We start from the raw sequence: 6019 nt of genomic DNA on the forward strand, positions 1-6019 counted from the left end.
GGTCTGGTTGTATTTCAGCGGCGTCCTCATTGGGCGCAGCCCCATGTCAGTCGGGCCTTGAAATCGTATCAGTGTGGTGCCATGATGACCAGTTCATGCAGCCCATTCCCCTCCGAGATAGTACTAATGGAGAAAGAATTTATGTTGTTTTGCGTTCTTGTCTGTGGGATTTTGAAGCAGTTCGAATTGTTTGTGCTATAATCTCTCAATGTGGTTTTTGGTTATGTGGTTGGCAAAAGTGAGTGCTTGGATTTTTCTTTTGTTTGGTTGTGGCGTGAAAAAAGAGTCGGCCTTTATTGATTGTATTTGATCTGCTATAATCTTGAACATGAATGACAGACGAGTTTCTTTTCTTCTTTGTTGGAGGCTGGTGATGTTTCTTTCTTCTAACATTTTTGTCATGCATCCTGGGGTTCTGCTCTTATAGTTCCCAGTTATGAACCGGGCGCCTTGTCTCTGGACTCTCTCAAGTTTTTGAATATCCTCTTTCAGGTAGGGGTCCCAAGCAACTGCTCCGTATTGATGCGTTGACTGATTGACTGATTAATTTGTTTAATGTTAGGCTAGATGAAGTGACCAATTGATAATGATGATAATATTTGGTGTTGAATTGCCAAGAATGTAACGAATTGAAAATGAAATGAAAATGTTAATGTTGTGTATGTCGCATGCGTGAAAGAAAGAGAGGAAGAGAGAGAGAGAGAGAGAGAAGAGAGAGAGAGGAGAGAGAGAGAGAGAGAGAGAGAGAGAGAAATGGGTAGGAGTGAGGTGTCTGTTCAATGTTATAGTTATCATATAACGTTATGACAAGTGTAACAAAATGACAAATTGCCATATTTATGGACAATAAAGATCTATTATTATTATTATTATTATTAATTGTGATCTCACAAGTGCGAGGTAGACGTTTTGTTTGCATGACGTTGGGGCATGGCTAAGATTTCGGCGGAGAATGCGAGGGTGGAGCTTGCCTTTTGGGTTATTTTGTTAATGTGTTTCCCCCATTTCAAGTCCTTTGAGAAGGTGATGCCAAGGTATGGGTTATCGTCGACTTGTTTCAGGACTGTGTTGTTTAACTTGTAGGTCTCATTGTACTTTTTAGCTGTGCTGAGGATGTAGCATTTGCTTGCGTTAAATTTCATTCCCCAATCATTAGCCCACTGTTCGAGACTATTCAAGTCCTCTTGTAGCAATTTTTGATCGTTTGCAGATTTTATTGGTCGGTATATTAGACAGTCATCGGCGAATAACCTAATCTGAGATTTTACTCGTAGAGGTAGGTCATTGATGAAACAAAGAAATAGTATGGGTCCTAGCACCGTTCCCTGTGGTACTCCTGATATGACTGGACATTCATCCGATGATGTGCCGTCTATGACTACTTGCATGGTACGTTTTGTGAGGAAATTACAAAGCCATGTGTGTAGAGAGTCACGAATTCCGTAATTTTCTAGTTTCTGCAGGAGTTTTTGGTGGGGCACAGTATCAAATGCTTTGGAAAAGTCGAGGCTGCCGATGTCTGCCTGAGTGTTGGCATTCTGGAGTCTCAACAGGTCGTTTACAGTTATTAGAAGTTGGCTTTCACATAAGTATCCTTTGCGAAACCCGTGGTTCAGGTCAGTTAGGATGTCATTGTTCTCAAAATGGTTCATCATGTTCTTACAGATTATATGTTCTAATAGTTTGGATATGACAGACGTTAGTGAGATTGGACGGTAGTTCTCTGCTTTATTTTTGTTGCCTTTTTTAATACAGGTGCGATGTTTGCCTTCAGCCAGTCATTAGGGAGCATCCCGGTGTCGACCGATTTTTGGAAAATTATGCATAATGAGGGGGACAAACTCTCAGCACACTCCTTTGGTACTGTGTTGGGGATGTTATCTGGACCTGAAGCCTTAGATGGGTCGACGTTTTTCAGCAACTTTTCAAACCTGAGATGTTTATGTTGATATTAGTTAGAGATTGGTCACACCTCTGTGATGTCGGTGGGGTGGTTATATCGTGTTGATCATGGGGGGGGGGGGGGGGGGGGGGTAAAGGCAGATTTAAATTGATCCAAAAGGATCGTTGCTTTATCCTTCCCCTCAATGTACAGGGTTTCATTTTCTTTCAATGGGGCTACACCAATGGAATCGTTTTTCTTGCTTTTTATGTAGTTCCAAAATGGCTTGGTATTGTTTGTTTCAACTCCTTTTTCTATTATATTGTTAATGTGCGTCCATTCTGCTTGCCTTATTTCACGCCTACTTTGACACTGTAACGATTTGTATGTGTCCCAGTTTCCGCTCAGTTTAGCCCGCTTGAATGCTTTGCGTCTTAGTAGTGCTCGTATTTTCCTGTTCATCCACGGCGGCGTTCTTGTATTTTTACGTACTTTTGGGGGAATTGACTCCTTGATTGCACTGAGTAGGCAGGAGTGAAAATGGCTCCACATTTCATTTACATCCATACCACTTTTGTGCTGTTCTGTGATCTCTGATGACACTCCCTCGATTCGTTTTCGTAGTGCGGCCCAGTTGGCCTTTTTGAAAAGGTATGTATGGTGTTTTGGGGGGTTGGTTCATATAATTGGGGTTTTGTGTAGTTTCAATAACAACGCAGGCATGATCTGATATTCCTGGTTGTGATGTTGTTAAATGGATCAGTGATCGATTGGATACGAAAACAAGATCTAAAATATTGTCACCGCATGTGCATTCTTCGTGAATTTGTGTGAGGTGCGCTCCTGTTGTAATGTCGATGAGGCTTTGTTGTATTGCCCGTTGTGGACAGGCAGATAACGTTTTTGAACCGACCCAGCGAAATATATAAGATATCAAAATGCAAAAAATATCTCACCGTGCCCAAATAGAAAGCTCAGTGGATTTCTCTTACGAGTTGAAAAATGTATTGTCTATTAAAACAATAGAAACTGAGTTCGAATTTTATTCAACACTTAAATCATAAATCTGGAGTTGATTGACTTATCACCACGTTCAATGCTTGTGGCAGCAGCTTCTTATGGTGCTCACACTATTATGTTATGACGATCGACCCAATCAGCAAATTCTTCACCGCACTCGTGAACCGTCGCAAACCCGCCCGGAAGCTTCGTCACAACACGCCGTTCAACTAGCTGCTCTGCGGTTTCGAGTTCTATCCCACCTCGGGTACATGTTGGACAGATGTAAAGTCCACACTGATAAAGCGATTTTGTCGTGATGCAGGTTCTCGACCGAAGCCGATTCGCTACCACCCAGTGTCTCCTCTTACTGGTGGAGAATCCTGGCAATTTCTCACCTAGTTTCGAGGAGTGTATGTCCCCGCCCCGAGATATTCGTCCAAACCGACTTCTGTCTCGTATATGTATCTCTGTTCGTAGTCAGGGAAGCTGCATACAAGGGTTGCTGGGACTTATTTCGGCTCGAAACGGAGGCGCCGTCCATAATGCGTTTCAGAGGGGTCTCCCCATTCCCTCTCTCTTTGATCTTATTAAGCCAGTTTACCGTAATCGTCTCCCTCCGGACATCGGGGGAGGGGAGGGGGCTGGATTGCTACCATTATCGGGCCCCATTCTCTAGGCGTTATTGCCAGCGTTCCTGACACTATGTGCATTAACTTGCGAAGTTTAACATCTACCTTCTCAACGTTCCTGCTTCTACCCCACACAGGAGCGCAATACTCCGCGGTGGAATAGCATAGTGCCAAGAGGACGTCCTCGGGAGCGCTTGGTTAGCGCCGCAAGTTGATCCCGCCAGCTTCCTCAGAAGACTGTTGCGTTTCTCTACTTTCCGGGCAACTTCTTCGAGATGCATCCGATAGGTAAGGCTGCGGTCCAGCGTAACCCCTAAATATTTTGGATGCGGCTCATATGGGACTAGCTGGTCCCGGTGGAATGCAGTGGCCACGGTTTTCGGATGTTCATCTTCAGGTACCACTCGTCGAAGTAGGATTTGAGTCTGGTGACGTCCTCGCCGAGTACGCTCTCAAGACGGGTCCACACTTTACCTTGAGTAATGAGTGCCCAGTCGTCCGCGTATCCCAGCCTCAGGGAGGAAATGTTCGGCGTGTCACTAATGTAAACGTTAAACAACCTTGGCTAGAACCGAACCCTGAGGGACCCCATTCTTCAGTTTCATAACTTTACTCGTAGCGTCTCCCAGCGCGACGTGGAATTGTCTTTCCCCTTAGATTGAAGAGAACAACTTCAATGTCTTTTTGCACCTTATGATCTTTGCAAGTTTGAGCATTAATTCTTCGCACCAGACCGTATCTTACGCCACCGATAGGTCTATAAATACAGCATTTTTGCTGGTTTCTCTCGAACCCTGCTTCAATATGCTCTGTAAGGACAATGACCTGTTCCGTGGTGTACCTCCCTTCCCTGAAGCCCGCCTACTCGGGTGGCAGGGCAGCGTCTAGGACCGTCCCCCATCGGTTTAATAGAACTCGCTCCAACAATTTGTAAAGACAGCTCAGTATAGATAATATGGGTCTGTCGACCTCCTTCGCCGGTTTCCTGGGCTTCATTATGGCAACTTTCTTTGCGTACTTCCACACTTGTGGTAGCTTTCCTTTTGTAAGGACGTCATACATTGCCTCTGTCAGCCAGGCCCGTGCCCTGGGGCCCAGATGCGTCACTATATCGGGGTATACGCCGTCTATCCCTGCTGCTTTGCCGTTCTTTACATCGCTAATGGCTGCACCCACCTCTCGGGGACTGAACGGTGATGTCCAGTCCGACTCCGTAGGTAGCGAGTCTAAAATCGTAGGTACGCCTTGCGGACACCAGGCTCAAAAGCATGATTAGCGACCCGTTTGCCAAGCAAAATGGCATTGGAAGAGTCTGATATTAAATTTTTTTTTTTTTTAAAACGATTGATAAGGGAAACAACTCAAACTAATATCATGAATTTTGTAGTCGTGGCTATAGTGTTTAGATTATTTCCCTTGATCTTCAAAACTAGTTGCATTGGATTCACAGACGTGTGATTGGATGAGATGTATTGAAATCAAACACTAATTATTATTAATTATTAACGAGCCAGATTAAACATACCAACACACACAACTTTGTGTAACCTTTAACTGTTATATTCCGGTGACATTATTAAGTAAGAACCAAAGTTGATTCTGGTTAGAACTAATCATGAAACAGGTTGCCTAAAATAATAACAGAACTGAGTAGTGACGTCAACTTCGTTCCTTCTACTTCTATACCGTGTGACTCAGATTTGATACGTGACACGGGTTTTTGAGGACACTGAATTCGTCGCAAAATCCAGGGGTGAGGGGATTTTTTTTTTGTTTTTTCGAATAAAGAGGAAATACATAGAGTGTTTTACATAGTTTTTGATATCCATTTATTTTATGATAAGTACAAAAAACAATCACCGCCATTTTGGCGATTAGTTCTCACTAAATGATATTAATAAGACTGTAAACGTTCAAGGGTACACATAGTTTGTATGTTGATATGTTATATCCGACTGGCGCATAGCCAACGCATTGCATCAATAAATTAACGAAGGCAACGGTCTGTCTCGGCTCAAAACGAAGTGAACAAATAAGAAGTCGCAATAAGCAAATGAATTGTTATTCAAACGGATAATGGGGGTGAATAAGAGTTTTTGAAATATTAAAAAAAGGGGGGAGGGTGAGATGAAATAGATTTAGAAGAAGAAGAAAAATAAAGGCACATACACACACACACACACACACACACACACACACACACACACACACATCGTCCTACACGGAAGGGGGGGGGGGGGGGGGGGCGAGAACGTCTCCTCGAGAGGACTTGTTACACAGAGTGTGTATCCAGTATCCAATCGTAACCTTCGTTAACTCATGCAAATGAACACAAGGCGATGATCACATAAAGAAACTGAATAGTGAATTATATTGAATAGTATTAATGGAATCATTCGTTTCCTTGATGGAGCACTACACTGACAATAACCCACTTTCACTTTCTTTATTGGTGATCGTGCATGCGTGATTTTTATTTTTTTTTTTTGTATTTGTTTCTATTTAT

The sequence above is a fragment of the Berghia stephanieae genome, chromosome 3 (genome assembly GCF_034508935.2).
Source record: "Berghia stephanieae isolate SIO BIC M18660-M18661 chromosome 3, UCSD_Bste_1.3, whole genome shotgun sequence".
In the NCBI taxonomy this organism is placed as follows: Eukaryota; Metazoa; Mollusca; class Gastropoda; order Nudibranchia; family Aeolidiidae; genus Berghia; species Berghia stephanieae.